Genomic DNA, 12,870 nt, shown 5'->3' with positions numbered 1-12,870 from the left:
AGGATCTATGCCTAAATCTTCAGTCAAGGCAGCTAAGAAACGTTGTCAAGGGGGAATCATAGCCTGAAAACAATCTATTTTACCCAAAACTAGTTGAACAACCAGGAGCAAAGACAGGGTCATAGTAACCTAGACCTCTGTGTCTGTCACTAGGTGGATTCTAGCCATGGTAGCAGAAGTGCCTACATCTTTACTATTCAATACATATAATCCAGAGAAAAACTCTCCCTGTAGCTCTTCCTTCTCTGAAGCACCTAGCAAGCATCTCACATTCCTTTGACATGAATAATATTGATGAATTTGTCTATGAATTCAAAGCTGTAGCTCAAGAGTAGACTTCTCTTACTATCTTAATTAAATGTTCTCTGAATATTATATGGTATGGAATAAGACAGGAATTCCCCATATAAATGGAGACATAGCAGCATAGTAATAATGATGATGATGATGATAATGAAAGTCTACGAAGACAGGCAAGCTCATATCCCACCCCAGACCTAGTGAATCAGAATGAGTGCTTTCATAATGCCCCCGGTCCCCATCTGCACATCTGTTTGAGAAGCACTGATTACTCTTACTAAAAAAAAAAAATGGGGGGTGGGGTGGAAGTTACACAGAAAGAGCCTGTGATTGGCACACAAATTTCTCTGGGATAATGCTAAATTGGTTCTGAAAGCATTTTCCATAGATGTTACAAAATGCGTTTCACAGTTATCATTTATTAATCTGAATGTTTTCAGTGTATGAAGCCTCCAACTCAATAGGTTTAAGGAATAAGAGGGAAATTATTGTCTCACATAACAAAAAAAAAGTAGTTTTGGAGATGGTTAATTCTTTCAAACACCATCTCTTGGACTGGCATCCATACCCACTCACTCCTAAGTACATCTTGATCAAGGAAAGTAGTTTCTCCCTCACTGTCTTGGGCCATCCAAGATCTATCCATGACTCATGAGAGGAAGAGCTGGATACCAGAGCCAATCAGACTCCAGTCAGCAAGGAAGAAAGACCTTGGCTACTCATGAATCAGCTGCAGTGCCTTTGGTGCCTTTAAAGAACTTTCCAAAATTGCTACTATTTATGCCAAGCACAGTGGGGCTAGGTAGTGGCGCACTAGGCTGAGAGCATATGCTACAATGCACAAGGACTCAAGTTCACACCTCCAGTCCCCACCTTGCAGGGCGAAAGCTTTGTGAATGGTGAAACAGTGTTATATGTGTCTTTCTGTCTCTCTCCCTTTCTATCACCCCATTCCCTCTTGATTTCTGGCTGTTACTATCCAATAAGTAAATACAAATAATAATTAAAAAACTTGTCCATATGCTTCATTTTTTACCAGTTACTATTTGAAAATTCTACCATATAGTGATGAAGTTTATGCATGTGTGTATGTGAATATATATATATATATATATATATATATATATATATATATATATATATATTTGCTTTGAAAATGAATCCAAATATTTTTAATAAGAAAAGGAAAACAACAGACCAGTAACAGTAGGAAAGATGCCTCTCAGACTTCCAATTGAGTGTGACAAAAGACAAAATAAACAAAACAGACACTTGAAAGCATCTTTTATAAAAATAAAAAATAAATTAAAAATAGAAAGGAAAAGGTCTTATTTGTTTTCTATTTAGGCTGCACAGCTTCTTTCTCCAAGGCCAGCAGCTGGGGGTCAGACTGTTTGTGTCCACCAGATCACTAGAATTTCAGGGCATTGTGCTACTTAAGCCCCAGGGCACACATTTAAATTGTCATATTTGGTCTGGCTCACAATGACATTCTTCAGCTAGGAAAAGGAAAAGAGAGCTCTGTGCTTGGTGTGAAAGAGAAAAACCAGATACATTTCCCAGTTTCACAAAAAAGTTTCAAGGTTTCTAACACTCAGACTTGGACTTGTTTTCCTCCATGAAAGCAAAGAAAAAAAAAAAATCCAAATTCATTCTCAGTTTACTAAGAACAAGACTCTGGACTGCGATGAATTAAAAGCCAGTTAATTCTGCCCGGGGCTGTGTCAATCTTCCATTGATGGCCACTTTGCTAAAAAAAAAAAAAAAAAAAAATGGTGGACAGATTGAAATCTCTAGGACTGTAGCCAACAAATGGTTCCCTTCTACTGGGTTAGCTTAAGTCTCTTTCCCCAACATCTCTGGACCTCACACACACACACACACACACACACACACACACACACACACACAAATCCCCCCCACCCTGAGCCCCACCCTGTCCTGTGGTGGGGGCTCCTGAACTCTTGCAAGGACTTCATTTGGTTACTGAAAGGCTGATTTCCTCCCTGTAGCTTTTGTTCTCATTCTACCAAGAATCTCTCTGTACAGAGGCATTCTGGATATGTGCCCCTGCTGGAAGGAAATTGTATTATAAAGTCTACAGACTTCAGAATGCTCATGCGGACACTTCATTGGTCTCCAATAGGTCTTACTCTTTGCAGCCTGTTTTTTGTTTATTTTTTTCCAAAGCATTCTTTTGGAGTATTTGAGTAAGAACATTTACATAATTGAGAATCCCAGGGCTGCCAGGAGAACGGGCCTTTTAAATACAATCACTCCTTTAATACTTGTAATCACCCTTTGCAATTATCTCCATTTAGGAGGTAAGCAACTTTGGCAGTGGGCGTGGTGTGGTAACACACATCTTAAAGAGATATGAAAACTGTACCCCTAAAACATAGAACCCTTTATCGCCAGGGGAGACAGATTCCAGGGAAAAGAACAAGAATTGCATGTGTGAGGTCCCTGGTTCAATCTCTGGTTCCACATGTGCAGGAGTGGTGATCTGTTTCTCTCTCTCTCTCTTTCTCTCTCTCTCTCTCTCTCTCTCTCTCTCTCTCGTAATAAATCCTTTTTGTTACAAAAATCATACAGGTTTGTAAACCAATGTTATTCAGTAAAGAAAAAAAACTAGTTAAATATGAGCAATTGCAATTCAGAAAGAGAAGTGACTTGCTCTTAGTCACGTAGGTACAGAGTTAAAACCCAGCTGTTATTTATTTACACTGGAGTCTGAGCTCTTCACACACTCCCATCTCCACAGGCCCCCTGCTATTCCTGAGGTATCTGCAGCTTCCTAAGGAAGGAAGACTAAGAGGTAGCAGAGCTGGCAGAAAGGCTTAGAGATCACAGGCTCATAGCCTGCCCTGTGAGTGGCTGTCCCAATAGCAAACCGGAAGTCTCACTTCTGTTATCCAAGGCCAACCATTATTCTTTGGAATGGCCTTGCGCTCCTCTAGGATGGAGAACTTTATTTCTGAGTGCATTCCCAGATTCCCAAAACTTAATAATGCCTAACAAATAGGACAAAAAAAAGTAAACAAAAAACCCAAACAAAAAAGACACTCACCCCCAAACCAAATAATATACTTGAATGTGTTGAGGAGAAGGAAGGAAGCTGAAAAATCACTCTTCTTCCTTTTCTGAGTAGCCACAGCAATAAACTTCTAACCTGTCCTTCTGTGGCAATGACCGAGATAGGAAGCATCTCTAGTTTCTCAAACAGTATTATCAACTGTGTGGTTGTGTTGATAGTACTGTGTAAAATGAGACGAGGAATTCAGAGTTTCACTGAGTCTCTGGGTGAGGCAGGCAGCTGATAAATGCTGCTCTGTATATACTCTCTCGGGTTTTCTGGGGCTGGACAAATAAACAAGTGTGAGGTAGAAAAAAAAATTATGAGAAATTTCTCATTAAAATTTGTTAATAATAACGTTTTATTTAGTTAATTACTAAATGCATTGATAGCATGCATATCTCCTGTGTGCATAGCCCTAATGGTTACTACCACATTGAAGGAAATTTTGGTGCTGTATTCTCTCTCTCTCTTTGACTCTTTGTTTCTACCAAAAAAAAAAAAAGAGAGAGAGACTGGGTGGCAGAGCATTTAGTTGAATGCATTTGTTATGATGTACAAGGGCCCAGGTTCAAGCCCCTGGTTCTGCAGGCAGAAAGCTCTGAGAGAGGTGAAGCAGGGCTACAGGTGTCTCTGTCTCTCTCTGTGTGCATCTTTAAAGGTTCAATATTTTATCTTTTATTGGATAGAGACAGCCAGAAACTGAGAGGTAAGGGGATGATAAGAAGAGAGAGAGAGAGAGAGAGAGACATCTGCAGCCCTGCTTCACCACACACAAAGCTTTTCCCTTGCAGGTAAGGACTGGCGACTTGAACTCAGGTCCTTGAGTACTGTAACATGTGCATTCAACCAGGTGTACCACCACCCGGCCCCTCTATCTGTCTCTCCTTTCTTGCTTTCTCTCTGTCTCCAGCCAATAAATAAATTAAATTAAATATTTTCAAATGATATTTTATTAACACATAGTGTCACTGAAATGGAAGGTTCAATGGTTTCCATTCAATAGACCAATCAATCAAGAGGGAAGAATTGGTGTATATATATATGTTAAAAAAAAAAAAAAGAAAAAGGAAAAGAAAAAAAACAAAGATAGAATCAGATGCTAGTACAATCTGCTGAGAAGATAGCAGACTTGTGTATCAAAAGCCACCTTCATATCAAGCTGAGGTTCTTCTAAAGGGTAGTGAGCCAGTCAAAGTGCCACCAGCTGACACAGACAGTCAAGAGCTGTCCATTCAAGCTTCCATGAGAAATGAGTCACTTAAGGATGGTAACCTGTAAAACTGAGATAAAATCATAAAGCAATACCTTTTTCTGAGGTCAACGTGACTGGCTCCTGGTAATCTCGTTACCCTGAGGTTGGTGTGACTGTCCCCGGTTGATGAATGGAGATCACCATGGAATCTCTAGATGCTTGCTCACTTTTGGGAAGTGAGGGAGAGGCCATTGAGCATGGTGATCACAAAAGGAGGCAAAGGCATTCAGACGTGTGTTCCAAGTTCTTCACTGGTTAGCTCATGCTTCAGAGATGCTCTGATCTGATTGGAGGTCTTGATTCTGCCTCAGGACAGAATGAAAGTTAGCCTATGATATCAACCTCGAGTCAGAGATATAGTCTGGGGTGAGGTGGGGAGGCAGGTTGTCATGCCCTATAGAGACTTTCTTCACTATTATCAGGGCTCTGTGCCAATGTTGGAAATGACAATTTCCACTATTTCTAATAATAGCTTGAGATCTTTTTTTTTTTTTTTTTTAACTCCAGGGTTATTGCTGGGGCTGGGTGAATTCACTATGAATCCTTTACTCCTGGAGGCCATGTTTTCCCCCATTTTGTTTCCCTGGTTGTTATTATTGTTATTGCTATTGTATAGGACAGAGAGAAATTGAAAGGGAAGGGGAAATTAATAGGGAAATAGAAATATACCTACAGACCTGCTTCACCACTTGTGAAATGAGCCCTCTGCACGTGGGGAGCCCGGGGGCTCGAACCAGAATCTTTATGCTGGTCCTTGGGCTTCACACCAGGTGTGCTTAACTCACTGAGCTATTGCCTGAGCCCCTAGCATGAGACTTTTGACTAGTGACTGGCCACAGGCCCCTTGGTGTGTTTTCTAGTGTAAGAAGAGCTGTATTCATGACTCACAAGGGTGGACTTTCTTGTCCTCAGATACATTGTTCTGAAAGGGACACGTCCAGATTCTTGACTGTGGTGGGCAGAGCTTCCATGTATTTCTATTTCCCACACCAATTTCCATTTTCATAGCTCTTCTTCCTGGGGTTGAGTTCTCACCCACTCTTGACCTAACAGAACCCCATCATTTCTAGAAGCCAATACTGGAACAGCCCCCTTCCAGGGACTACAGAGTCTAATTGGTGTTTTCCCCAATGAGCATTTTAAAAGTAGAGATTTGTATGGCTCATTCAGAACCACTTTACCAGAAGAGGCAGCTGCAGGGAAAATGACTTAAAAGGACATGTGAGAGATGGACTCGGCCTGTCTTCTCGGGAACAGAAATATTGCTATTATTAATATCATGCACTTAGAAAGTGCTGGCTTCCCAAGGAGTGCAAAGCATTGTACATATATTACCTCAATTCTCCTTGCCACATGCAAGGGAGGTAAGAAACAGGAACAGGCACTCTTCAGGAAAACACTGTGCATTGGGCTTGAACTGGATTCAGATCAAATCATTCCAGTCTGGTAGGAGGGGAGCAAATGATCACAATCCTGGAAGCTCCTGATTCCCTGTGCCAGGAGAGATGGCACCCCCCCCCCCAGTAACATGCTTAAGCCCACATTCTCAGAGACATGGGAGGCATGTGTTTTTGGCCACTCAACCACTTCCAGGAATTATATCTGACCTTGGAGAACATCACCCCCTTGTAACTGAGCAATCTCCAGACTGAGAAGCTGAGATCAATACCTGCTTTTTTTGCATGTTCTGTCGACCTTGATTTCTGACTTTCTTCCAAGAGTGTTTGGGTTCTATTCTATGGATAGAATTAGGAACACTCCCATTATGCAGGGCCTTTCCTTCTGAAGGATTAGAGATTCAGGGTCAGTGAATTATGGAAAGTGCCCCAGACTAGGGTCTCCCAAAGCCCTGCCAGTGGCAGATTCTCCAAGGTGTCATCCACCATGAAGCTACACGGAAATTCAAGACTTTTCTTTGTGCTCTGTGCTGTCAGTTGGAAGATGCCACACATCTTAACTGACATTTGAGATAGTCAATTGCTAGTACCCAAAGCTACAGGTCCACAATTAGATATTCATATCTTGGCATTTGTAGGCTTTAGAACTTGTCAAATTCAGAATTCCAGTCATTTTATGGGGCCAGGGGCTGTCAGGAATTTTCTGGGGTGCTCATGCAAGTGATGGGGGGGTGCTAAAAGTGTGAGTGAGTGTAAAGCAGACGTCTAGGGGAGGTGAGTGGAGAGGGGAGGGCTGCAAGATGAATGAGGTGCTAAATCAGGGGTACAGGAGAGATGCATGGGGCCAGGGTTAATAGGGGACTCTCAGGCTATGCCACAGCCATGTTGGGGTTGCCACTCATAGACTAGGACCACTTCTGCAGGTATCACTCTTCTAGATCCTCTGGCACTACATGGCTAGGCTGAAGAAGTAAGGGGATGACTGACAGGTGGCCCAGTGGGCAGTGGCCCCTGCCCCAACTCCAATGCCATCCTCCAGGCCAATCACTCAATGGTCCTTGAGCCTTTGAGAACGCACTAACAATGAGTACTGAGCTACCCTTGTATATGTTAAACTGCATCTGAGTGGGAGCTTAAGGGAGTCATCATTCTTCCTAGGTGATGGGGAAAGAATGAATTGAGAAGCACTTGGGCAAAGGCAGAGTCATTCAAAGGCTACCTGAATAGTGTGGGATGGTGGCATCTTTAGATGCGATATCGGTTAGACGGGGATTTTTAATTTCAGGGTCATGTTTTTGTCCATATGCTCTTCGATCTTTCATCTTTCCAAATTTGTTTCCCCCATTTGTAACATGAGAACCCAGCACAATTGTGGATATGGGGGAGAGTGGTTATGAGACTTAAAAACTTACAACACACTCTCTCTTGTGAAGCAGAACTCAGGGTAACACTACTTACTACCTTCATCTCTCAGTTTTATTTCTATTAACTTGAAGTCTTTAGTGTTTACAGGAAATAATAAAATAGGGTACATTCTTTCAGAAATCTCCAGGAAAATGCTAAAATCTTTTAAGAATTTATTTTATTGTATTGTATTGTACTGTATTTTATTTTATTTTATTTTCCCCAGGGTCCTATGGCCTTTTTTTAATTTTTCCGATTTTTGTAGAGGGAAAGAAAGATAAACACCTGCTTCACCATTTGTGAAGCTACCCCATTTCACAAATGGTGAAGCTACCCCATCACAGGTGGGGAGATGGGAGTGTGAACCAGGATCCTTGCGTGGGTCATTGCACTTGGTACTATTTGCACTGAACCTGGTATGTCACCACCAGGCCCCTTAAGCATTTATTTTAAGAACTTTTTTTTTATTCCGTTTGTTTATTTAGTCAGTGAGAGAACAAATATTCAGTAAACCTCAGATACTAGGCTAAGTTCTACAGATGCCATGAAAACTGACACAAGTCCTGCCCTCAAGGAGTGCTGGCTGCTGTGTTTGTTTGGGTCCCTCTCTCCTTCCCAGCTGATGATATAAAGACCCCAGGTGGCCTAAGTGGAGGTGCAGTCCATAGGTCAGTTAGAGGAAACAGCGAATGTTCCTGTGAGTTAACATAGCCCTGGGATTCCATAATTCCAACCACATCAATTACAGCGTTTTCTGTCAGGCCTGACCTTTGAGAAGATTGCCTCAATTATAAAAGGTCAACATCTCCAGGTTCTAGCACAAGCAAATTCTGAATAAGGTGGTAAAATGTAGCCAAACCACCCCACGTATGTGTGTATGGGGTCCTTTGCCTCATCCATCCTCCAGTGACCTGAGGCTTTCAAATACCTTTATCACACAGTAGTTAAATAGCTCTGGAATGCAAAAGTGCCTTGGAAATGAGCACTTATATCTTAACATAACGAATCAGGTTGGATTTTTTTTTTCAGCAGCTCAGAATTTATTTTCATAGCTAGTCAGTGTTTACTCCTAAATGATTCAGTTCCAAGGGCTGTGTACTCCTCCACACAAAATTCAAGGTGTGTTAATGCCTTATTAAATGGTTTTTAGAGAATTCATTCCTTCAGGGGAGGGAAAGTGGGCCAGGGCATGCTGCCGCCATTCTCTTTTTGTCATCTTGCGGTCTTGATACCACTCAGAGCAACTACCTCCCCTGACATTACCCGGAACGGGAATAGTGACTCTTGACCTAGATAGAGTTTCCTGTGGTGAAGCTCTGTCTTTAAAGACTTTATAACAACACACCCAAAGACTAAGAGTCAGAGCAGAACTAAAGTTCAGTCTTCTCTTCAGAGGGATGAGAGGAGAGCAGAGGTTCAGAGTGACCAGCTAGTTGGGTCAGACTCAAAGTGATTCTGTAAAATCGCCTTCCCCAGGCTTATCCCTGGGGCTTGATGCCTGCACTATGAATCCATTGCTCCTGTGGCCATTTTTTTTTTTTTTTGATAGAACAAAGAGAGAAGTTGAGAGGAGAGGGGAAGATAGAGAAGATAGAGAGAAGGAGAGAAAGAAAGACATCTGCTGTCCTGCTTCACCACTTGCTAAGTGACCCCCCCCTGCAGGTGGGAAGCCCAGGGTTTGAAATAGGATCCTTGCATGAGCCCTAGTGCTTCCTATTATGTGTGCTAATCCTAGTGCACCACCTCCCAGTTCCTGCAACACTCCTTCCATGCACCAAATCCAGCCCCATATTGACACCAGCTCCAGAAGGATGTCCCGTGCATATCAGACAATAAGACTGTGTTTTTTTTTTTTTTTTTTTCCCTCAGACCAGTAGCACAAAACCATCCTGGGGGTGATTTTTAAAGCAATTTTCATCTAGCTTGGATTTCCTTGCCAGGGAGGGGTTAGCATGTCTAATTCTGATGCTCCAGACATTTAATTTGCTTTTATTTCATTCTCCTAGTCAGTAGTTACTTTGATAAAGTGCTATTGTCAGATTGCTTTGCTCACTTTTCTTAGACTAATGCTGGTTAGGACCGTTTCTGACATAGTCAAATGTTTGTGTAGTGCATTGACTAGTCATCTCATTTATAAAATTAGGACAGAGAAGAGGACTTTTTAATGCTTGCTTCACAAGCTCTATGCATGGGTTGAAATTCTTATAAATATATAGAAATGGTTTTGGAAATGGATATTTTTCTGGATGAAAGAACTGAAGTTCTTACCAGATCCTCAAAGTAGTTCAGTGACCTAGAACATATTAAACGCCACCTATCTAGATAAGATACCCTTACTCTGGGTAGCTGGTAGGTGACCAAGAGATTAGATTCCAACTGTAACTAGAAAAAGGCAGTAAGGAAAGATTTGTCAATGGTAAAAGCAGGTGAGTCCAAAGTAGGACCTTATCATTACAGACATGGGACCTGGGCAGGTGGATTATTTCTTGGTTATTGTACTTGTGTTCTGGCTTCCCAAGAGACTTCATCCTTACATTCCCTGATGAGTTTCTTATGAAAAAATTTTGTCCAGGCTGGGTGGTAGTGCACCTGGTTAAGAATGTTACCAAGATAAGGATCAGGGTTTGAACCCTTGCTCTCTACCTGCAGGGAGTATACATCACAAGTGGTAAAGCAGGGATGTAGGTCTCTCTCTCTCTCTCTCTCTCTCTCTCTTTCTCTCTCTCTCTCTCTTTCTTTTTCCAGAGTACTGCTCAGCTTTGGCTTATCATGGTGCAGGGATTGAACCTGGGACTTCTGAGCCTCAGGCATGAAAGTCTCTTTGTATAACCATTATGTTATTTAACACCCCCTCCCTCTTTATCTTCCTGTGCCTTCTCAATTTCTCTCTGTCCCATAAAATAAAAAAAATTAAAAAAATAAATTAAAAAAAAAAAAAGAAAAGTAGAAAATGGCCTCCAGGATCGGTGGATTCATGGTGCAGGCACCGAGCAGAGGTATCTTACTTCAATTATGCTCAAAATATCCCCAAATAATAAGATCAGGGACATTGGTTTTTAATTGATAAAACAAAACAGGCATTTCTATAAAGGAAAAAAAAAGAAGAAAAACACTTATACTACATAAAACACAACTGTCAAAAGTACACACACATTCAAACACACACACACACACACACACACACACAATCAGTGACTTGATTGTCTTAAGGATTTTTCTCAGAAATGCGGGAAGAGACAGAGATGGAAGAGAAATACAAGAGACTCAGGAAAGGAAATATCCAGAGTTCTTACTGTGATAATGAGCTGACTGGAAAGAAAGACCAGAGAAAACAAAGAGAAGAAAATCATAAGAAATTGTTCCAGAGTCAAGAACTGGAATTTTCAAATTGAAAGGGTTTACCAAGTGCTGACTCCAATCCCGGAAGAGAATCCTTATCTAGAAATGCTTGTGAACCCTGCACACTGGAAATGAGGACATTCAGACCATCATTAAATTATTATAATTATTTAAATATATTTTTTAAATATGTATTCCCTTTTGTTGCCCTTGTTTTTTTATTGTTGTAGTTATTGTTGTTGTTATTGATGTCATTGTTGTTGGATAGGACAGAGAGAAATGGAGAGAGGAGGGGAAGACAGAGGGGGGAGAGAAAGATAGACACCTGCAGACCTGCTTCACCGCCTGTGAAGTAACTCCCCTGCAGGTGGGGAGCCGGGGGCTCGAACCGGGGTCCTTGTGCTTTGCGCCACATGTGCTCAACCTGCTGTGCTACTTCCCGACTCCCCTAAATTATTATTTTTATTTTTATTAGTGATTTAATTTGATTTATAAAACCACAAGATTACAGGGGTATAAACCCACACCTTCCCCACCACCAGAGTTTTGTGTCACCACTCCTTCCATTGGAAACTACAATAGTTCTCCATAGATTACAGACATCGGGTCTATAAATATTATGTGTGTGTGTCCATTTTTGTATGGTAATAACTTCTCTTTATTTCTAAGTCACACCAACTACATCGGAATGTCCTCCCCCCCCCTTCATCTCTCTAGGCCCTGATGGAATTGGAGTTCAGAACCCTCGCTTATATTCTCCTACAACTAATATTTACCTTACTGAGAGTATGGGCCAAATTCTTTATGGGGTGCAGAAGGTGGAAGGTCTGGATTCTTTAATTGCTGCCCTGCTAGACATGGACATTGGCAGGTCAATCCATATCTCCAGCCTCTTTCTATCTTTCCCAGCTGAGGTAGGGCTCTGGAGAGGTGAGGACACATTGGTGAGGTCGTCTGCCCAGGGAAGTCAGTAGCATCTGAAACTTGGAGGCTTTGACTTATTGAGTTTCTGAAGAGATACTGGATGTATTTTCTTGAGTTTTTCAGTGATTGTTCTGCGTTTGTTTGTTTGTTTTTTCTAGTTAATTAGGAGCGTGAGCTTAAAGGGCTCCTGTTCCATAGTCATGCCTCCTCATTAAATTATTTAAGGATTTATTTATTTCATGAAGGAGGGGAAAAATCAAAGTTCCATTATCCATGGGTTTTCCATTATTTGCCTTTGTGACTGTCTCATGTTGTACGGGGATCAAACTCGAATCCAGGGCCTTATGTATGTGAAAAACGTGCTCTACCACAGAGCTACTTCACCAACCTACATAAATTACATTTTCTGCTTTGCAAAGGAAAGAGATGTTGGGAAATTGTGAGGATGTGGTTGAGCTTGGCAGGGCTTGAACCTGAGAAGTGTGTCAATCCTGTTAGTCTCTCTCTCTACCGAGAAGTTGAGCAGTAGTACCCCAAAGATGTGCCTCCTCCTATCAGACTCCCTGCCTCACAAAGCGCCCCGCATTCCTGATACTATGGCCATTAGATAAAAAGAAAGGGGAAGATGGCGGGCATTATAGCCAGCCTTCCCCCCTGCTCTGCTCCATGCTCCACTGCTGACACTATGGTCTATTTACATAATCATTGTTTTGCCTGAAAGAACCCCACCACGTTATCCCCTCAGGGTACTGCTGATTCAGTTAAAACCATCACAACAGTTGCTAAGGAGGCTTCCACCTTCCCAGCATGCCTTTTGCCTCTCTCCACCCCCTTTCCTAGCCATTTCCATTTCCAACTTGCCATTTCCGGTTTTTACCCTATGAAGATCGCTGCTGTTCCAGTTTCTCTCTCTTTCTCTTCTGTGTCCCAACCTGGAGAAGACCTGGAGAAGGGCTGGCATGCATAGCAGGAGGCAGCCATTTTGCTAGCTCCATGTGGCCTAAACCCGTTGTGTTCGCACCCAACTCTGGGATGTCCACATTAATAAAGAATTGTATTACCATGCTGCCACGAGTCCCTCGTCTCTCTCTCCCTCTGGTGAAGCTAGCCCTGCAAAGAGAAAACAAATAGCATCCACCTTTTCAAAAACAATTTTGGATTCTAGAAGTTAACAG

This window comes from Erinaceus europaeus, chromosome 16, assembly GCF_950295315.1.
Source record: "Erinaceus europaeus chromosome 16, mEriEur2.1, whole genome shotgun sequence".
NCBI lineage: Eukaryota > Metazoa > Chordata > Mammalia > Eulipotyphla > Erinaceidae > Erinaceus > Erinaceus europaeus.
This window is presented reverse-complemented; position numbering follows the sequence as displayed.